Source organism: Pan paniscus, chromosome X (genome assembly GCF_029289425.2).
Source record: "Pan paniscus chromosome X, NHGRI_mPanPan1-v2.0_pri, whole genome shotgun sequence".
In the NCBI taxonomy this organism is placed as follows: domain Eukaryota; kingdom Metazoa; phylum Chordata; class Mammalia; order Primates; family Hominidae; genus Pan; species Pan paniscus.
In genome coordinates, this window is record NC_073272.2 from 89,134,702 (window position 1) to 89,158,517 (window position 23,816).

The following is a 23,816-nucleotide window of genomic DNA, read 5'->3' on the forward strand; positions in this document are numbered from 1 at the left end:
GAAGTACTAAAAAAAAAAATTAAAAGAAAATACCAGAAATAAAAACTACTCTAAAAATCAAAACGAAGGCCCTTGACAGGCTTATCAGTATATAGACAAAGAAAGAATAGGCAAGCTTAGTGATAAGGCAATAAAAGCTTTCCATACTAGAATGCAAAGATTACAAAAAACTGATGAAACAGAAAAGGAAGAAAATTGTGGAACAGCTTCAAAAGGTGTGACATATTCTTAATTGTAATAACAAAAGGGAAAAAAGGACAACAGAATACTTGAAGTGATAATGCTTGGAAACATTCAAAATTAATAACAGATAGCAAATCACAGTTTCAAGAAACACAGGAAACACCAAGTTGAAGAACTTAACAGGAAGCTCCTAAGCATATATGTTTGAACTGTAGAAAAGTAAAAAGAGAGAAAATCTTGAAAGAAATAAATACCAGAATAAAAACTGGTACCTTACCATGGAAAAAAGAATTAAAAACTACAGTCGTTTCTCATCAAAAACTGTGTAAGCAAGAAAAGAGTGTAATAAAATATTTAAAGTAATTTTTTAAAAAAAACCCACAAACCTAAAAATCTATATTCAGTAAAATTTACTAAAATTTACTCTAGGTATGCAAATCTGTTTCAGCATTCTAATAATAATGTAGTCTACCATAAGAACAGAATGAGAAAAATAATCACATCATATGATTTTATCACTAGACCCAAAGAAAAACCCTCCCAGCAAACAAAAAATAGAAAGGAATACTTGTTAAAGAACACTTACAAAACACTGTTCGTCACACAAATAACTATCATTATACTTAAAGATGAGAAACTGTATGCTTTCCCACCATCAAGAATAAGTCAAGAATGTCCTCTCTTGTCACTTATTCCACATTGTACTATTGGAATGTCTTAGCTTGTACAACAAGACAAGTGTAGAAAATATATATAGACTGGGAAGAAGTAAAATGACGGTATTTACTCACAGATGACATGTTCTCTATGTGGAAAATCCCAAAGAATTAACAAAATCCAAAAGAGTTGACAAAATAACTACTGGAACTAATGCATAAATATAGCAAGGTTGCAGAATAAAAGGAAAATAAATAAAAATAAATTGATGTCTTATATATCAGCAATGAGTTATAGAAATAAGAACTGTAATAAAAAATACACCACTATTATAGCACCCAAAAACAGAATACTTAGATATAAATTTATTAAAACATATACACGATCTATGTGGGGAAACTTCAAAAATCTTATGCAAGAAATCAAACCTCTAAATAAATGGAGAAAAATAAATAAATCAAGAAATAAATGAATGGAGTGTTACTCTGTGTCTATGAATTAGAAGACTCAATATTAATATGTCCATTTGTTGTCAGTGGCCTGATTCAATTTCTTGACTTCACTGGGAGTCCAAAGTCAGAGTAAAGAAGTTTATTGCAAAGCAAAAGTTTATTGCAAAGTCAAAATAAAGAAGTTTATTGCAAAGCAAAAGTACTCACTGAGAGGCAGAGTGGGCTGCTCAAAAAGCAAGACAGCCCCTAGTGTCTTAAGGGAAATTCCCTTTATGCAACCTGTACATACATATTCATAAAATACTGATGAGGTCAACTATGTAAAGGCGGGCCTGTGGTCGGTAAATGTGCTTAGTATCTACATGCTATAAAATGCATCACATGTATCATCAGCGTAGAAAATCTCCACCTAGGGAGCGTGTTTTTTTTTACTGTTAAAATAAGGGAAAGGTTACGAAATTAAACCTTGAGCCTAGCTGCACATATGGGACTCCAGAGACGCCCCTGTTGCCCCCTACCCAGGCAGGAATTTGCAGCTAATATCTCTTGGGCTTTTGGTGCTGATTGATGGGAGACTGGGGAAGTTACATCGGGAACAAGGGACGTTTTTTCTTTTTCCCAGGCTGTACTAGGTATCAGGAACATGTAACTATCTGGCAGTCTGTTGGTATCCTGTAGGACTGCTTACCTTGCAAAAGAATTAGGTGCTGATGCACAGGTGTGCAAGGGATGCAGCGCCCACTGGGCTTCATACAAAGGGACAAGCCAGTATAGGCTCCTAATCTTACTTATCGTGCCTCAAATTCTTCTTAACTTAATCTACATATTCAATGCACTCCATATTAGAACTCAGAAAATTGTTTGTATATATTGAAACACTAAAGTTTGTATGAAAAGCAAAAGACAGAATAGACAACAAAATACTAAAGAAGTAGTTTGAGGACACACCCTACATGATGACAAGACTTGCTGTAAAGTTACAGTAATTAAGACAACATAGTATTAGCAAATAATAGAAACATAGATCCAGGTAACAATATAGAAATTCCATAAATCAACCATGCTAATATATTCAACTGACCTGTGGCAAGAGAGCAAAGTCAATTAAATGGAGAAAGAATAGTATTTTCAACAAATGGTGCTGGAATATTTGGTCTAACATATGCAAAAAAAATATGAATCTAAACACAAATTTTACATGTTTCTCTCTCACACACACACAAAACTCAAAATGGATCATAGATCTAAATATGAAATACAAAACTATAGAACTCGGATATGATGACAGCACAAAATCTAGGTGATTGGTTTTGACAGTGAATGTTTAGATACATCTTCAATGTGCATTGCTAATTGAAAGGAACTGGTCTGGAAGAGCTACATATAATATAATTTCACTTTTTTCACATCCTGGAAAAATTAAAATTAGATAATAAAAAGATCAGTGTTTGCCAGGGTTTTAGGGGGGAGGAGGGAGGGATGAATAAATCTATCATGGTAGATTTTTAGGGCATTAAAACTGTCTTTATGAAACTATAATAGTAGATACATATCACTGTATATGAGAATTTGTTCAAATCCATAGTGTGTACAACACCAAGAGTGAACTCTAATGGGAATTACGGACTTTAGTTAATAACAACATATTAATATTAACTCGTCAAATGTAATAAATGCACCACACTAATGCAAGATACCAATAATAATGGGAACTGGAGAAAGGGGAGAAACCCCAGAGCAAGCTCTGTGTACCTTTTACTCAATTTTTCTGTAAGGCAAAAACAGCTAAAAAAAAAATCTATTGATTTTTAAAATTGAACTATCAAGCCACAGAAAACATAGATGAATTTAAAATGCATATTGTGAAGTGAAAGAAGCCAGTCAGAAAAGGCTTCATATCATATGATTGTAATGATACCATACTCCAGCAAAGGCAAATCTATAGCAATGTTGAAAAGATCCGTGACTGACAAGGATTCAGGGGCAGAAGAAGAGTTTAATCGGTCTAGTAATACTAATTATCCATATAATGTTAATCTTTTCTCCTATTGATGGATGTCTGTATTTCCAGTTCTTGACTATTAAGAATAAGTATTATTTAGATTTTTAAGAGTCTGCTAAACTTATCAAACTTAGTGTGGTTTTTTACACTCCTACTAACAATTAGAGTTAATTTGCTTTACACTCAAATGGCATTTTGTGTTGTTAGTCTTTATTTGTAATTTTAGCCACTCTGGTGAATATACTACACTGTATATTTAATGTGAAAAAATCTTTCTGATGACTTTTTCATGTTAATGGTGAAGTGTGTGTTAGAATACTTCCCTATTTCTTAAACAAAAAAGTTTATTTAAATGGAGTGTTATAATACTTCCCTATTTTAAAAAGTTGTTGTTTTTAAATAGATTTGTGTTTTTAAAATATATGATCAATACCAGCATTTTGTCAGATATATATTTTTTGAATATTTTCTGCTAGTTTTGACTTGCTTATTAATTTTCTTTTCTTTCTTTCTTTTTTTTTAGATGGGGTCTCGCTCTGTCCTGGAGTGCAATGGCACGATCTTGGCTCACTGCAACCTCCGCCTCCCAGGTTCAAGCAATTCTCCTGCCTCAGCCTCCCGAGTAGCTGGGACTACAGGCACACGCCAACACGCCAGGCTAATTTTTTGTATTTTTAATAGAGATGGAGTTTCACCATGTTCCCCAGGCTGGTCTTGAACTCCTGAGCTCAGGCAATCCACCTTCCTCTGCCTCCCAAAGTGCTAGGATTACAGGCGTGAGCCACCGTGCCCAGTCTATTTATTTTCTTAACAGGGTATTTTGCTAAGAAGTTTTACATTTTGGTGAAGTCTAGTTTTTCCATTTTTTAATTATGCTTATTATTTCTTATGACTTCAGATTTCCTTCCCTTCACTTAATTAATGGAGGTATTGTAGTATGATTTCTTTTACCTTGTATTTTGAAATTTTACCTTTTACTCTGTGGTCCATCTTGAATTATCTTTTATGTATGATGTGAGGATGTGAGATTACTTTTCTTCATATGAAAATGCAATTTTTCCACCTTCCATTCTTGAAGAAATTAACTTTCCCCATTTGACTGTTTTGGTGTATTGGACAGTAAGTTTAAAAATATGTTTTAAAAAGTATTTGCCATGTTTAAAAAATGTTTAGAAAGAAAGGCCACATTCTTGTCTTTTTCCTTATCTTAGAGGAAAAGGCTTCAACTTTTCACATTGAGTATGATGTTAGCTGTTGGATTGTCATACATGGATTTTCTTGTTGGTGAACTTTTCTTCTATACCTAATTTGTAATTGATAATAATAATATATTGTTTATATCAAAACAGCTAAAAAAAGGATTTTAAATGCTCTCACCACAAAGAAATGATAGTATTTGGGTGTGATAAATATGTTAATTGACCATATTTGATTATTCCACAATGTACATGTAACAAAACACCACATTGTACCCCATAAATATATAAAATTATTATTTGCAATTAGAAATAAAATATAACTTAAAAAAGAAAATCCACAACTCCTTTCTATAATTTGTGAATGTATGTCAAAAGTCTTAAATTTGGTTTTAAATATCTTGCTGTAACTGATCTTTACTGTCTATTTACAGGTCACTAGACATCCTGCTCCAGGTGTAATTATGCTATTAACAAAAACAACAGCTGGCTCACATGTACTAAGCTCACATGTACTAAGCTCACTTGTACTAAGCAGCTCATTGAGCCCACATGTACTAAGCAGCGTGATAAGTACTTGTATATGCAGTATGTCATATCCAGGCAACAATTTTAAGAGGTACATATTATGCCTACAAGAATAGGGACCATGACTGTTTTGTTCAACACTGTACACCAGTACCTAGAGAAGTGATTTGTATATGGTAGACATTCAATAAATTGTTATTGAATGAAGGAACTTCATTTCATGGAAAGAAGATTTCAAAAGTTTCAGTATCTTACATCAGGGATCCCTGACCCCGGGGCCACAGACTGGTACTGCTCTGTGGCCTGTTAGGAGCTGGCCTGCACAGCAGGAGGTAAGCAGCAGGCTAGCAAGAATTACTGCCTGTCATATTAGTAGTGGCATTGTATTCTCATAGGAGTGTGAACCCTATTGTGAACTGCACCTGTGGGGGATCTAAGTTGTGTGCTCCTTATGCGAATCTAATGTCTGATGATCTGATCTGATCTGAGGTGGAACGGTTTCATCCCACCCCACACCCATCCACGGAAAGATTGTCTTCCACAAAACTGGTCCCTGGTACTGAAAAAGCTGGGGACTACTGTCTTACAGAATGTCACACAGCACATGATATCAGAAAATTAGTCCCAGATCTGTGTATAAAGCATATAATTAAAATCACTATATGATTACTACCTCGTGAATTTTCTCCGCATGTTGTGCTTTCACTTATATTGCTTGATTACATATTCACTGAAAATTCTCTCTTATCACCATCAATGAAATCATTACATTTACTTCATGACTCACTAAAAGATGTAGGCTCTCTAAACATGTTCACAGATTCTTCCCATTTCATGTTAATCTTTTTCTTCTTTTCCATCTCCTTCATGCATGTATCCATCAGAACCAGGCTGATAATTAATCAAATAAACAGGCAGTTTTCAACCCCGCTTGCGTACCAGAAATACTTGTGGAGAATTTTAAAGTACAGATATCGCATGCTCAACTGTAGATTTTCCTAATCAGAATATCCTGCTTTAGAGTCTCAGTCTGAAAGTTTTGCAAGTTCTCTAGGTGTAGTGGGTGCTGACATCTATTTGGCAGATCTAGGAATTCATTCCCTAAACTGTCAGGAATGTTGATTGTCAATGGCTCACAGCTTAGACACTCTCAAAAAATCACCCTCTGTGAAAGTAAACTACCTCTCCCAAGATTGTACTTCTGTCCTGGAGGTAGCTTACTTCCAGTGATTATTGCATAGCTTACAAATACTCCACCCTTTGCTTCACCTGGAAACTCTGAAAGATCATTTCAGCTCCAGAATTCCCTGTATACAAAACAGGGAGTTGTAGTGGTTGCATTGCTATTGAACTTCTGCCACTGCCAACCCTGCTTCCTTCACTATTACAGGTGTTAATCACAAGAACACTTTTCAATAAACCTGCATGCAAATCTTAAATATATATTTTATATATGGATGTAGAGCTCTGGTTCTGAGACAAGATGGCCTAGACTTTCCATTTCCTTTTCTTTCCTGCTCAATAAAACCAAATGCCCTAGAAATAATTCAAAATGAAAGAAGAATTCTGAAGGGTGGAAAGAAAGGTGAAATGCCTAAGGACATCAGGACTTGAAGAACACAATCATGGTGAATTTTGTGCTTTTTTCTTTTTTTATCTTCCATATATCCCGGATGGAACATAACAGAGATCTGAAACCCAGAACTGCCAAGAGGTTAGCTCTGGGGAATAAGTTCGGGGGAAGGGGGGCGTGTAGTGGAGGGTAATGAGAATCTCAGCTGGGACTTAATGAGCAAACCCATACCTGATGGAGCAAGCTGCCTGAACTGCCTATTGCTGAGTCACCACCAGAGATCCGGGGGCCAACCCATCCCCTGCATCACACCAGTATGCAGCCATGGGTGTGATGCAGGGGATGGGTCTACAGCCACAGTGGCAGCAGTAGAACTTTAGTGCAATGAAAATTAGTAGTGACAAAGAGGAGCATTACACAATGATAAATAGATTAGCCAACAAAAAAGACATGATGATCCGAAATGTGTAAGCACAGAACAAGATAGCCTAAAATTCAATGAAATTAAAATGCATGGATCTGAATGGAGAAATAGACAAATCCACAAACACGTAATAGAATGTGGTTTCTTTGGAGGCTGATTGAAAAGTCTAAATTGACTGTGATGATGGTTGCATATATAATTGAATACACTAAAAACCATTAAATTATAAAAGTTAAATGCATAAATTGTATGGCATGTAAATTACATCTTTTTTTTTATTTTTAATTTTTGTGGGTACATAGTAGGTGTATATATTTATGGAGTACATGAGATATTTTGATAAAGACACCCCGTCATGCAAAATGGGGTATCCATCCCCTCAAGCAGTTATCCTTTGTGTTACAAACAGTCCAATTATACTTTTTTAGTTATTGTAAAATGTACAATTAAATTATTATTGATGATAGTCACTGTTGTGGTATCAAATACTAAATACTATTCACATTTTCTAAGTATTTTTGTATCCATTATCCATGTGATTTATGTGTTAATAAAGCCATTTAAAATACTTTAAGAACCAGATGGAAAGAGATATATTTACTTGGCACATTATAGATTAATACAATGAATCTACACAACACTTGAATGTAATCTCTGGGGGCTAGTTTTTCCTTCCTGTTTTATCAACTGCTATGTCTTCAGAACCTGTACGCAAAAGGTGCTCAATAAAGATCTGTTACTGTTTGTTTTTTAACTGTTGGTTCAAATATGTCAGTACACATTATTTAACTGGACAAATTCCCATAGAATCAGAGGTTTTCTTTCTCTATAGTCTTTCCCTCTGTATATCCCTACAGTTGGGTTAGGAGAAAAGAAAGAAGGAAGGAAGTCTGGTCATTTGTGTTTCCTCATTGAAGGATGTATTCTTTTTTTATACAAACTTGTGCTTAGTAAAAATAGTCAATTTCACAATCAAGATTGCAGACATCCAAAATATGATTGTAGCAGACACTATTTGTTTCCACTGAATATACATTCCCCATATTTTTCTTTGTCACAAATCCCCAGTTCTGCTCAGGTATTAGATGACATTGGGTTCCTTCCCATTTCAGGAATAAATTGTGATTAGTGCAATCTGATTGTGGTATTTTGTTCCTATAGTAGACAGTGTTCTCCAGAAAAAAAATAGAACCAATAGATTGTGTGTGTGGGATCAGGGGAGGGGAGAGAGTTTACTTTAAGAAAGTGGCTGAAAAACCGTGGAGGCTGGCAAGTCCCAGCTCTGCTGGTAGACCAGCAAGCAGGCTAGACTCATGGAATAGTCTATGTTTCAGCCCCAGTACTAAGGAGGTCAGTGGGCAGATTCCCTTTTTCTCAGAGAAGATCAGTCTTTTTCTTAAATCCCGGAAATGATTGCACGGGGCCCACCCACATTATAGAGGGCATTCTGCTTCATTCAAAGTCTGCTAACTTAAATATTAATCTCACCAAAAAATACCTTCACAGAAACATCCTAATATGTTTCACCAAATACACTGGTACATAGCCTATCCACATTGACACATAAAATTAACCATCACAAGTCTACCTTTTGTCAATTTGGCACTCATATGCATATCAAACTATAATCTCAAAATACACAAAATTACAAAGTTATACTTCTGCTTAACATGATACATTTTACTACATACAACTAAAAATGCACTAACATTTTCTCCAGAAAAGGATGCAAAATCTTTGTTTAATATTCACTTTCTTCTTGATATTCTAGAATTTCATTACTATAATATACAGTTAAAAATGCTTAAATATTATGCTGTTAAATAAAAATACCTTATATTATATAAAAAGAGGATTAGATATAGAAGAAAAATGATATTTACTCAGCATTATATAGATAGTTGAATGTATATATGTATATATATTTCTACTCATATATATACATATAAATATGTTTGCAGTAAAATAAGAAAAAATATTTACGGCAATTACATCCTCATTTCTGTAACTCATCATACAGTCATGGAATATACAGGCAGTCTCCAACTTACAATTGTTTTGCTGGCAATTTTTCGACTTGATGATGATGTGAGAGTGATACACATTCAGTAAAAATCATACTTTAAATTTTGAAATTTGATCTTTTCCCAAGCTGGCAATATGTTGTATGATACTGTCTCATAATACTGTTCTGAGCATTTTTAAGGTAGGCTAAGCTGAGCTATGCTGTATGGTAGGTTATGGGTATTAAATGCATTTTTCATTTACAATATTTTCAACTTATAATGGATTTATCAGGATGTAACCCCATTATAAGTCAAGGAGCATTTCTATTTACAACTACAATCTCCTACTACCCATTTAACATTTCCTTTGCCTTCAGCAAACACCTCAGTTGGTCATGGCTATTTACCTGGTGGGGTAAACAAAACTTCATTTCAGGAATGTCTGGTTTATTAGCAGTTTTGTCTGAATTGGGTTGTTGCAGTTTTCCATTCACTTTAAACATAGCAAATGGTGACACTAAGAGATACTCCAAGGGATCTCCTGTATTTCAGACTCCTGTATTCTTATGGTATTGTTAAGTAGCAGTTTAATTTCCCTTTGGTAATCAGGATCAATCACCTCAACCAGCACAATAACTCACTTATTTGTCTATTGATTCAATAGGATAAGTATCTCAGAGTGGCCAGGTAGTATTCTTAACTTCAAATACAGTGTAATCATTATTGTGTCTCCTGGCAGAAGTATTTTCCCTTTGGAAATAAGACTTTTAGGCCAGCAGAGCATAAGGTCACGGTAACAGGAAGCAAAGTGGATCATTAGGGGTAATAGCTAATCGTGCCACTACCAATTCCACTCCTTGAATGCTGGACACAGAAATCCTAGCTATGGGAGAAACAGCACCAAATTAGATGCTGATTCAGAGCATAAACATTGTCCTGAAGAATCTTACCCCAGCCTTTCAAGATAGTAACCCTAGTTGGCATAGTAACTGAGTCATCAAAAGGCCATTCCACTGTTCTATTAAGCCTGCTGCTTTATAATGGTGAGAAACATAGTAAGACCAATAAATTCCATAAGCATAGGCCCATTGTCACACCTTATTTGCTGTGAAGTAGGTTTCTTGATACAAAGCAATAAGTATGGAATACATGGTAAGGCATTCTGTGAGTCCACAGATGGTAGTTTTAGCAGAAGCATTGCACATGCAGGAAAGGAACATCCATTTCAAGAATGAGTTTAAGTTCCAGCAAGGAAAAAAGAAGAAGAAGAAAAAAAAAACACTACCCTTTCCACAATGGAAGTGTTCCAATGTAATCTACTTGCTGATCTCCCCAAGGAAGGGTGCTATATCAGAGACTTGGTGTTGGTGTCTGATGCTAGCAGATTGGACACTCAGGAGTGGCCATAGCCAGGTCAGCCTTGGTGAATGGAAGGCCATGTTGCTGAGCCCAGACATAAACTCTATCCCTGTCAGCATAGCCACTTTATTCATGAGCTCACTGGGGGATTATAGGGGTGGCTAGGAAAGAGGCTGTCTGGTATCCTCCACAGAATGGGTGATCTTATCTACTTGATTATTAAAAAATTTCTCTACTAAGGTCACCCATTGTTGAGCATTTATACGGAATACAAATATCTTCAAATTCTTCACCCATTCTGAGAGGTCTATCCACATACCTTTTCCCCAGACTTCCTTGACAACTATTTTCAAATGATGTTCTATAAATTTTCTAACCTTTAAGCCAAACCATTGCCATGAGTTGACACATAACTGCAAATCTGGCCATTTCTTCTTCCAAACAAAGTAAACAGCCAGGTGCACTTCTTGAGGTTCTGCCCATTAGGAGGATTTTTCTTCAATACTGCTTTTCAGGTATGTCCAGAAAGGAGCTGCAGTTCTCTAACTATCAACTTTTACGTAATGCCTACATATCACACAGAACCATTTGCAAACCAGGCCCAGGTCTTCCCTTCCCCTATCAAATGATCATAGGAAACTTCCAAATAGGCCATAGGGGCAGGTTGGGAGAGAGAAGGCAATGCTGCAGGAGTGGGGACCATAGGCATTTAGGTCACTGCTTCATATAATACATCTTTGCATTTAGAGCCTGCTGAAGCTCAATCTGGAGTTATTGCTTTCATTTCATAATGAAGTGCTGCTATACTTCCTTAACCTTATGGCTTGGTATTTCAGAGACTATCTAGTTAGTTATGGGCAGCTTCAGTTACATGGTCACTTGGTGGCCTGTGGTTAAGCATTCAGTCTTTGCCATGGCCCAATAGTGAGTCGAGGGCTGTCTCTCAAAAGAAAAGTAGTTATCTGCAGAGAATAGCAGAGTTTCCTACAAATTCCTGAGGCCCTGCACTGTGATTTATCTATAAGGTCCTACCAAAGGCTCCAAACAGCATCCCTATCTGACATGAACATTTCAAGCTCCATTTTATTTGCTGCATCATATAGCTCAAGTGACAGAGCACCATGCACAGCATCCTGCACCTGCTGCAGAGTCTTCTCTTGTTCTGAGCTCTACTCAAAACTGACAGCTTTTTGGGTTGCTCAATAAATAGGCCAAGATAGCATACACGAATGAGGAATATGTTGCCTTTAAAATTCAAAAAGGTTCACTAAGCATTGTGCAACTTTTTTGGTTGTGGGAGGGGTCTCATGCAAAAACTTATTCTTCAGCTTATAAGGGATATATTTACATGACACAACCACAGTACTATAGCTATTTCGCTCTGATAAAGGTCTCTGATGTGTATTGAGATTTATTTTCTACTCTCTCACCAATATCTTACCATTTATTCTAGAATTATCGCTACCTCTTGTTCTATAGATCCAATCAGCATAATGATACTAGTGTATTTGACCAGTGTGACTTCTTATAGAAGAAAAAGGTGATCAAAATCTCTGAAAAATTATGACATAAGACAGAATAGCTAATATACCCCCTGAGTTAGGACAGTGAAGTTTTATTGTTGGTCATACAAGCTGAAATTAAGCTGCTTCTCATGGCTCTTACTAAAAGGTAAAGAGATAAAAACATTTTCCAGATCAACAGCTCCATACCAGGTACCAGAGGATATGTGGATTTTCACATTGGTACAGCAGCTGCAGTTGGAGCCACCACCAGGTTAAGAGTATGATAATCTATGGCAATCGTCCAAAATTTGTTTTCTGTACTTACCAAGTAGGTGACCTGAATAGAGATATGCTGATTATCACTGCTCCTGCATCCTTAATGTCCACTGTGGTGATGCTAGTCACTGCAGTCCATCCAGGAATATGTCATTTCTTTTTTTTTCTTTTCTTTCCTTTCTTTTTTTTTTTTTAACCGAGTCTCACTCTGTCGCCCAGGCTGGAGTGCAGCGGCGCATCTCGGTTCACTCCAAGCTCCGCCTCCCGGGTTCAGGCCATTCTGCTGCCTCAGCCTCCCGAGTAGCTGGGACTACAGGAGCCTGCAACCACGCCCAGCTAATTGTTTGTATTTTTAGTAGAGACGGGGTTTCACCATGTTAGCCAGGAGGGTCTCAATCTCCTGACCTCGTTATCCGCCCGCCTCGGCCTCCCAAAGTGCTGGGATTACAGGCTTGAGCCACTGCGCCCGGCCTCTCTTTTTGTTTTCTATTCTTCCAGGTAGTGGCAGTTCTACTGTGATATGGATTGGCTCTGTGTCCCCACCCAAATATCATCTGGAATTGTAATCCCCACATGTCAACGGAGGGAGGTGACTGGATCATGGGGGCGGTTTCCCTCATACTGTTCTCATGATAGTGAGTGAGTTCTCATGAGATCTGATGGTTTTATAAGCATCTGGCATTTCCCTTGCTCACTCTTCTCTCTCTTGCTACCATGTGAAGACGGTCCTTGCTTCCCGTTCACCTTCTGCCATGATTGTAAATTTCCCGAGGCCTCCCCAGCCATGGAGAACTGTGAGTCAATGAAGCCTCTTTCCTTCATAAATTACCCAATCTTGGGTAGTATCTTTATAGCAGTGTGAGAATGTACTAATACATACTGGCTCCCACCTGACCTTTCCTACCATAATGACCTTCATTCCACAAGTCAGGGAACCCATGTGGGGACTGTGCCAGTTCCTGAGATTATCTATACCAATTATAGATTATGAAACTAGGGAATTAAGCACAGAATGATTTGGGGCACCCTCTAGACCCTGAAGGTGGACCAGAGCTAAAACATCATTGATCATCTGACCTCTATAAGTTCTTACTTTGGTGCAACAGAGTGATGTTATTAGTGTCAGTTCAGAGCCAGTATGCAGTAATTCCTGAAAGTTTCTGATTATGTCGTTTTTCTCACTGCACAGACATCATAGTGAAAGGACATAAATCTCTTGGAAGAATGCTTGTAGTAAGATTAACTGTGTAAATTTTTGGCAATGTAACAGACTCTTTTCTCAAGTGGACCCAGTCTTTCTTTCATTAAAGGGGTTCTGGGTCTGTAAACTGGCTTCATGTCTGGGAATTGATTAAGAGGTCACAACTACTATCTCTTTTTACGATTCAGGCTAGATGTTTGTTCACTTTACCTAAACATTTTATTTATACAGATAAAGTAAGAATTTAGTAGGTTTCCTATCAATTTCACATTTAGAAACACTGTGATTAAATACCCAACACCATAGGTCTCTTCAAGTCAGATTATTCTGATTACTTCTTTGACTCTGATGTCCATTATAGTAACCATGCCCACTTTTTGGGGGGGAATTGAGTGCTGCCACTTGACCCCTGCCACCTTAAGATCCAATTTCCCTTATTGCATTTAGATTTCCCAATTTGGTGGCAGTAGTTTCCAGTGTAAGTTCTGACTCACAGAGAAGAATGACCATAGAGGTGTTCAAGGATGCTAAAGCTCCCCTAACATTTTTTTTTCTCATGGTAAAAGATTTGTTATTTGGACCCTACTGACATGGATGAGCAGGTCTTAAAAGACAAATGCACTCTTACATTCCAATCTCTCTAAGTGCTTTAGTTCCTTCACCCACAGCATACCAAAAAAAAAGTTTTGACATCTCTCCTTCATTTGCTGAGGGCCACCTTTTGGTCCATGTTTCAGACAGCCAACCAAATCAACTACTGAAGCCCTTTATAAATTCCTGGGCTACAACCTTAATTTGAGAATCTCTGTTTAGTGGGCTCATATCAATAAATTTAGCCTAATCCAACTTTAAGTTTCTTCCACCATGATCTCACATGTGTAAATTGGAAAAAAAATGTAGTTCTTTTGAAGTGTAACACACCTCATGAATCACACTTTGTATTTCACCTTTCAGTCCCTTCTGGGACTTGAGTCTAGTTACAGGTATAGAAGTAAAGAGTAGTGTTGAGGGTGGATCATGAGAAGAAGCAGTATCTCGCAAGGCAGTTACCTTAGGGGAGCCATTACAGTTTCCTTAGGCAGTGTAGGATTAATCTCCTTAGATGGGGTTGCAGAGGCTTCTCTACTTACAGAGAAGACTCATGAAAATTTAAGGACTCAGCATCCTTAGGTTCATCACAGTCTGCCCTGATATCCCATTTCAAGTTTCAGGATTCCATTTCTTTCCAGTCAATGATCTCACTTTAACAGCAGACATTTTCTGAGGTTTGAAATTCAGTTTGGGTTGTGATTCAGCCACTTACCAAATGAAACTCTTGGTTTGTTTTTCAGCAATCTCATCTCTGAGGGTACAAACAAGAAGGGTTTATTTCAGGGCAGACATGGAAACTTTCCGGTCATTTATGTGACACATAGGCTGACACATAAATACCTGAGCTTATGCTCTGTTTTCTCCACTTTGTTCAGCAAGATTAGGAGTAACCAGCCTGTTTCCTTATATTCATTAGTTTGTTAAGAATGTTCTAAAATACCAAATACATAGTCATTCAAAATCTTGCCTCTTATAAGTATTTGATTGGGAGTATCCAATTGTGATATTTTGTGTATTTTTATTGCCACAATATGCCATGGACTCTCAGTACTCTCCTCAACTTTGGAAATATAGTCATTACTATTTGAGAGCACAGCAGTGTCTATAAATTTAAATCGATTAGAGAACTAATTCAAGAAACTCCAGAAGCTATTCAGAAAACTCATCCTTAAAACTCTGTCCCTCTAGAACCGTTTTTGGTAACAAAAGCTGTAGTTGTCATGGTTCTCCAAAGAAAGAGAACCAACAGGATATTTACAGGTGTAGATATATAAATATATACATAGTATCCATTTATGTATCTATCTGCCTGTATGTATGTTTCTATCTACCTGTATGTATCTATCTATCTATCTACTAAGAGAGAGATTTTTAAGAGTTTGGTTCACATGATTATGTGGTTGCAGAAGCTGGAAAGTCAGAAAGGTAAATTGGCAGGCTGAAGACTAAGGGAAGAGTTGATCTTGCAGCTGGAGACTGCCCAACTGTTATTGAAAAAAGCACAAATGCAACCTAATGGAGGAAGAATATCCTTTTCAATAAATAGTGTTGGAAAAATTGGACATCCATAGGTTGAAAAAATAAAAATCAACCTAAACCACACTGCACACACCAAAAACAGAAAATACTACAGTAATAAATTGGAATTGTGTTTTTTTCTGTGACTCACATAAGTACTACAATAGGACCCAACATGAAACATATCCTTCTAGATTTGGTGTCCAAATTGTCACAACTGTACAATGCAGGACCCTTGTGGAATAAAACCACTTATTTGAATGCATACTGATGGTTAGTATAAAGATAGTAATGTATCTTTCTAACCAAATTTTAATAGTGTGTGGGAGATTAGAAAACAACACCCCAAAGTGAAAGCCTCAGAAACTCCAGTTCCTGCCCTGCCATCTCTCAACCTCATTCTCCTCCAAGGCAAGCTGTAGAAACTAGAATCCCTCTTCCACAAGGTGGGGCATAGAAACCAGAACTCCTTTCCCCCAAAGCCAGCTATAAAACCCAAAACTATTACCTTAACTTTCCCTCCTAATTTTGGTATAATAATTGGCCATAAAGAAATTCTCTAACCTAGCTTGTTTGATTTTAGGTTATAAGAACCCCATTCTAGAAAGAGTCCTGCTCCATGTATGGGAGGAAGGAATGTTGCACAGAGAGGCGATGAAGAAGCTGGACAGGCCTTTCTGGGTTTCATTCCTCAGTCTTTTAGTATTAGATAATATTCTTTTTGTCCAGTCGACACAGTTGTCATTTCTTTATTGAAACTAAGCATAAAATGAATAGCTTCTCCTGTGTGTTTTCTTCATTCTTATGCCTCCTGTGTCATGTAAACTATGATCATATGATTGTGTTATGCTTTCCTCTTGTTAACCTGTCTTTGTTATAGGGATGCTGGCCATGACCCTTATGACAAAAAGGAAAGGAATCATCCCCTTTCCACTTCTACAGCTCTGATGATGATGATGAGATGGTTAGGAACCTGATTGCTCAGAAACCTGAAAATTATATTCTGATACAACTGACAAAAATACAGTAAAGAAAGGTAAGAAGTTCTACCAGGGTCTGTTCTGGATCTCTGCCTGTAGTGCCCAGTTAAGAAGAGAAGGTATAATTGTCTCTTTATTCCTTCCTTTCCAAATTTAGATTAGCAGGAGAAAATCATTTGTTTGTATTGTGACTCTTCTGTACATTTAGTTTTGGGGTACCCATTTGTTATTGATCCATTCTCTTCCATGAACAGCTATTGCACTCCTATTTGTCTCATTTTGTGTCCTAAGAACTTGTTTTGGCTTGTTGTTCCTCAGGAGCATGCAGATTGTTGGGTCTGTTGTGTCCAAGCAACCAATCAAAAGGTTGATGGCCCTCATTAAAAGAATATGGCCCTACAGAATACGAGTTGTATTTCATTTTGAGCTAGCATATTGTCTACTGCCAGCTCTCAAGGAGTTAATTAAGCCTTTTCTTTTCTTTTAATTGTCTTTGGAAGTGGCTCTGGATCTTGTAAGGCCTGCTTCTTGCTCCTCTTTGGAGACACCTTGTGCATGCTTGGTTAAGACATAAACATGTTACTGGTTCTGTATCTGACTCACTTTGTAGAAAACTTCAGTTTAGAAAAGGGGGCCAGGAGTGGTGGCTCACACCTGTAATCCCAGCACTTTGGGAGGCCGAGGTGGGCAGATCACCTGAGGTCAGGAGTTTGAGACAAGCCTGGCCAACATGGTGAAACCTCGTCTCTATAAAAATACAAAAAAATTAGCCTGGCGTGTTATCGTATGCCTGTAGCCCCAGGTACTCGGGAGGCTGAGGTGGGATAATCCCTTGAACCAGGGAGGCGGAGGTTTCAATGAGCTGAGATTGTGCCACTGCACTCTAGCCTGGGTGATACACCGAGATTCCATCTCAAATAAAAAAAAAAGAAAAAAAAAGAAAGGAAAACTAGTTTGAAAACCAGAAATATTAGATGTTTCTCCTAGCTGAAATCTGTTAAGAGATTTTAAAAATATTTTTTCAAAAAGATCTCTATGGTCAAAGGTCAGCTTAATTAAAAGCTGATGTTCAGGTTATACTTTAAAAAAAAAAGGCCTTTCTCTTTTTCTCTGTTTTTGAATTATATTTCTTCCATGGGAACTTCTAAGTCAACTGAACCCCTTATTCTTGAAGCTTTGCTAACTAGAACTTTATTGGCCTTTATAGAAAACTTGAAATTTCCCTAACCTGGCTCCTCTAAGACTAATTCAATATGTTTCTCCCCCTTTTTTCCTTTTGCTGGCTTTTTTCAGCCCATGCTTTCTCCATTTGGTGGTCAATGAATAAGACTTACTAAGGCAAAACTTTAGAGTTCTGGCTACCATATGGAGGGAACTAAAGTAAGACTTGTAGCATCTTTGAGATCATTTGAGGAACACAAAATGGACACCACTAAACCCTTTTTAGAGATCCTCTCTTTCTCCTGGAGTCCCAAGTGTCATGGATGGGTTCCTCTAAAGTGTAAAGCTCTTTTGTCTTCTGCCTTGAGTTCCATGATCTCTGGCTTTTGGGAGTACAAAGGGTTATTTTATAGTGTGAGAGAACACTGGAACTTTGAGTTTACAGTCATTAAAAAGTCACTGTCAAGAGCTGCAATTTTCAAGGTAACTGACAGTGGTGGCAAAAAATGGTTGTTACAGGGAAAATCTCTGGCTTCCTGTCCTCTTAGTTGCTTCACATGCTTAGATTAAAAAAAACAGTCTCAGATGTCTGATCAAGTCAGATAGAAATTGGCAGTAAATAGCAATGATATCTGAATTTTCTCGTATGCTAATTTGTCTAATTATTTGTAAAATCCTGTATTACATTCCTATGATTTTTTTTTGCTACCATTTTTTAAATTATCCTGTGTCTCATCTGTCTCATCTAACTGAAACACTTGAACTTAATTCTCCCACTGACCTGGCCCTTTATCAGGGCTTTCCTAGAGAGTGGCTAGCTTTTTTTCTAAAATTTTTGTGGGTGTATAGTAGGTGTACATATTTATGGGGTACATGATATATTTTGATACAGGCATACAATGTGAAATAAGCACATCTTGGAGAATGGGGTATCCATTCCCACAGCATTTATCCATTGAGTTGCAAACAATTCAATTACACTCTTGATAAATCTGCCAGGCCAGGGCTGGAGTTTATAACCACCTTCCAGAGAAAAACCTGAAGACCAAATTAGAAAAAAATGCAACAAATTCACCCAGATGAATTTTGGAAACATTCAAACCTAAAATCTAGTCCACAGCCTACATACATTTATTTTAATAGTAGACGATATATCTTACAGTCTTTTTTGAAGATAAAATTAAAAAAAAAAACTAATGCAAATGCATTTTAGTTTAAGTGATCTGAGATAACCTTTGGTAAATAAAGCTAGATTTAAAACTCTGAACTAAAAGTAAAAATGTCTTCAGAAGTGTCAGAATTTATTATTATACAAGCATACTTTTTTAAACCTAGAGTTCCTATTCAAGCAAGCTTGTTACCTCCTGGATATTTAAAGGAGAGGAAAAAACCAGGTTTAAATTTTAGCTTTTCGTTATCTCTGCTTTTATAATATTGTTGATGCATTCTTGATTTGTCTGAGGAGGAGGAACCTGAGGAGGCTGGATGCTGGGCTCCCAGAAAACATACATCTTGTTGTGAGCTTATGTACTTAATTTTGAGCCTCTGTGTTCTGGGATCCAGACAGATCACCATTGTAAATCCTGGGGACGTGAGTGTGTTTAAAGCACCTGGGCCACCAGCTGCAGGGCAGAATCTAGCCCGGTATGACCACATCCTGCCTCCAGTGATTCACATGCATGAGTTAGGATGAGACTGGCTGATTTAGAGTTAACTTTGTTTTGCTTTTTCAAAAGAAAATGACTTTTAAAAAGCTACCTCTGTTTTCTATGAGCAATTAAAATGTAATTGTTAAAAATAAGGAATTTATTTTACTTTTTTTTTTCAAGATGGCACATTAGAAGCATTGCTAGCATACCTCTCTCAATTGAAAGGACAAAGTAGTGCGTAGAGAATCACATTGTGAACGTTTTCAAGAAGCAATGCAGGTACTGAACAGGAACTCAAGGACCTTTTGAAAGGTCTGTAGATACCACCTTACTCCTGCGGGAATGCTCATTACAAAACAAAACAAAAAAAACCAATCTGTATTGGCGTGGATGTAGGGGAAAGGGAATGCTTATACATTGCTGGTGGGAATGTAAATTAGAACAAGCTCTATGGAAAACAATATGAAGATTCCCTAAAGAGCTAAAACTAGACCTACTATACAACTGAGCAATCTCACAACTGGGTATCTACCCAAGGGAAAAAAAGTCATTATATGAAAAAGAAACTTGCACATGTATGTTTATAACAGCACAGTTTACAATTGCAAAGATGTGGAACCAAACCTAAGTGCCCATTGACTAATGAGTGGATGAAGACAATGTGGTATATATACTTAGATTCCTACTTAGCCATTAAAAGGAAGAGAATAATGTCCTTTGCAGCAACTTCGATGGAGCTGGAGGCCATTATTCTAAGTGAAGTAACACGGGGGTGGTAAGCCGAAAACTATATGTTCTCACTCATAATTGGGAGCTAAGCTATCAATATGCAAAGGCATACAGAGTGATATAATGGACTTTAGAGACTCAGAAGGGGGAGGGTAGGAGGGGAGCTAGGGATAAAAACACTACACATTAGTTACAATGTGCACTGCTTGAGTTATGGGTGCACCAAAATCTTAGAATTCACCACTGTAGGGAACTGAACAATGAGAACACTTGGACACAGGGTGGGGAACAGCACACACCAGGGCCTGTAGTGGGGTTGGGGGAGGGGGGAGGGATAGCATTAGGAGATATACCTAATGTAAATGATGAGTTAACAGGTACATGTATACATATGTAACATGGCACATGTATACATATGGCACATGGCACATGTATACATATGTAACAAACCTGGCACATGTATACATGGCACATGTATACACATGTAACAAACCTGCACATTGTGCACATGTACCATAGAACTTAAAGCGTAATAAAAAAAAGAATTTACCACTGTATAATTCATCCATGTAACAGAAGACCACTTGTACCCCAAAATATATTAAAATAAAATGAAAATTAACAAAACAAATTGTACCAGTCAAACAATAAAAAAAGCAAATATAAACAAACATTTATATATTTATAAGTGAAATTTGTCAGTTTCAAGAATCTTTTCAGTTATTTAAAATCTAAAAGTCATGTTATGTTACATTAAGTAGTAGATAATCATAAAATACCTGAGGAACTATTTTGTTTGTTTGTTTTTGGTTTACACAGAAATTCATCTTAATAAATATTTAATTACTGTAATCATGTAGAGGTCTGACTTGTCTGGAAGCTCATCTACAACAACACTTCCTGAAATGAGACATAACTGTTAACTGTTTAATTGGACTGGCCTATTTGGGGATTAAGAGGCAGAGACAATGGCTTATGAGACAACCCACCAACCCAATTTCTAGACTTCGAATCTTTTTGTGGAAGTTTCAGATTGGAGAACATTGAGGCTCATAAAACAATACCCCCAAATTAAGATCTCAGAAGCATAGGTTTTCTCTGTCCTTCTCCTGCACTCCTGTCTGTTACCCCCTCATTTTCCCCCAAGGGAAGCCATAGAAACTAAAATCCCTTTTCTCCAAGATGGGTCATAGAAACTAGAACTCCTTTTCCACATGAGACAGTTAACACTGTGTTTCCTTTCTGGAAGAGATGTTGTAGATGGGCTTCCACAAAAGTAAGGCCTCTATATGATTTCAGCATTCAAATATTTAATGAGGCCTTTCTATGGAAATATAATAAACAAAGATAAATTAGGTAATAGTCATAAAACCTAAAAATGATTACCCTAACTTTCCTCTTCTTTCTGTGAAAGTATTTAGGGGTGGCAAATATCCAAGTCTCCCAACACCAGATATGTTACTGGTGGCAAATATCTGAGTCTCATGGCACCAAATATGTTAGGGGTGGAAGGTATTGGAGTTAAGGGTGGTGAATCCGTACAGGTCTGCAGCAACCTCATTTCTTGCCTCCTCAGAAGAAAGAATTCAACTGAGAGGCATAAGGCAGAAAAAGAGACCAAGGCAAGTTTCAGAGCAGTAGTGGAATTTTATTTAAAAAGGCTTTTGAACAGGAAAGAAAGGAAAGTACGCTTGGAATAGACATAAGAGGGCATGTGAAGGTCAAATGCCATCTTTAACCCTGATCCTAGAACTTTATAGACTGACCCCTTTCCCGTGATTCTTCCCTTAGAGTGGGCTTCCTGTACATGCAGTACCCTTCTTACCCTTGCGAGGTGAGTACACGCAGTATTTTTAGGAAGTTGTATGCGTGCTCATCTGAGACTTTCTTCCCTTTTCTGGTGGAGTGTCCTCAGAAGGTCATACTCTGCCATTTTGTCTCTTAATGCACATGCCCAGGAAGTTGCATCTCTCTGGCACCTACAATTAACACTTTAGTGCAACAGGTGTGGACCATAAAAAAAGTGACCTCTCCCTGACACCGGCTGTCAATTTATCACTTTTACAATGTGATAATTGCTGAACAATTACCCAACATTCCTAATGGGTGGAGAAAGAGCCCTCTCCTGGACCACTCCTCCTAACTGCCATAAAGAACTTATCTGACCTACTTTGTTTGATAGTAGGTCATAAGACCCCCTTTTAAAAGAGGGTCCTTACCTATATCCAGAAGGAAGAAATGCTGCACGGAGAGGCTAGGACAAATACGAACAGACGGGCTTTGCTGTTTCCCGACTCAGTCTATTAGCATTAGCTATTACACTCTCTTTTCAGTCATGGCTCTGCACAGTTGACCATTTTTTATTAAACCTAAGCATAATAATGGACACCTTCACCCATATCTTTGGGTCTTTATTCTGAAGGTTCTCATGTAACATAAAACTGTGATTCAATATAATTATTTTGCTTCTCTCTTGTTAAACTTTGTTTTAAGGGTGTCAGCTGTGACCCTTATGGGGAGGAAAGAAATCACCCATTTTGCACCCCCACAGGAAATTAGTTAACATATTATTTATTAATTTTTTGCTAAAATATATCTTATCAAATAACAGCTAGAGTGCAATTTAGCAGAAATGATGTTGGCATTACACAAATATAGAACATTTTTTATACACCTCTATATTTTGTGGGCTCAGAAACTGATATCCCAAAATATGGTGTTTTAATGTGCTGAACTTAAGAAGCCTCAAGTCTCGCTGACCTCTCCTCCACCACAGCCTCTCCCAAAGCATGGGACAAAGTTGTTATTTGAAGCTCCTCTATCGGCCCAAAGTCCAGACCCACCAGGGAGAACAATTGTTGTTGTTTTTCTCTTCCCTATTATATAATTATTGCCGAAAAGAAGACCAAGAATTTAACCACACAAGAACAGACTCTTATATAAGATAATGTCTGTCTCTCAAATGTATTCAAATTCCAAAGAGAACTATTTACCAGTTAATCTGTTCCCCATCCATTTATTCTTCCTGTTATTCAATTATTGCCCCTCACCGTAATTCTTCTTCTTCCCTTTCAAAATCTGTTTTGCCAGGATCTGAGTCCCATTCTTTCTGTAACATCAAGCTGGTGTATAAGCTTCTTTGCCTTATTGGGGGGTTGGATCTTTGTTTCCTGTATAAACATTGAATAGATTTGTATGCCTTTTCTCTTATTAATCAACGTGTCTCATGTCAGTGATTTTCAGCAAACCTTAAGAGGGCAAAGAGGAATTGTCCCCTTGGCTACCCTACAATATCTATTACCTGTATCTTTCTTAAAATTGTACGTTAGCCATTTTTACTGGTTTTGAAAATGTTTTTTAAAAGAGAAAATAGTGTTTTGCAAAAGTTAGCAAGCAATTTTATTGAAGTCCCTAATGTCTAATTTTTTAAGTGATTATTTGCATAACATATATTTTATCAAATGTGTTGCATTATGTTAATGGCATTTTGATTGTTAGTATTAATTTATGTGATAAATATTTCCTACATTAAAAAATTTAATACCAATAAATAAATAGCCTTCTTTCATTCAGAGCACATATGGCTCTTTCAATGGGGCAAAGAGGTATCCAACTGCTACTGACTTTAAGCAGATCAAAAATTCTTTTCAGGTTGAGCAGGACACAAATTAGTCACAATCAATCACATAATCTGTTCTCTTACACCTTCCAATTCCACTCTGAATAGTATCCACAGGAAAGAATTAGTAGGAAATTAAATTATAATCATGTATTCTGGAGAATGCATGGAAAGTATTAAAGGACTGTGTAGAAGAAATTTGAATAG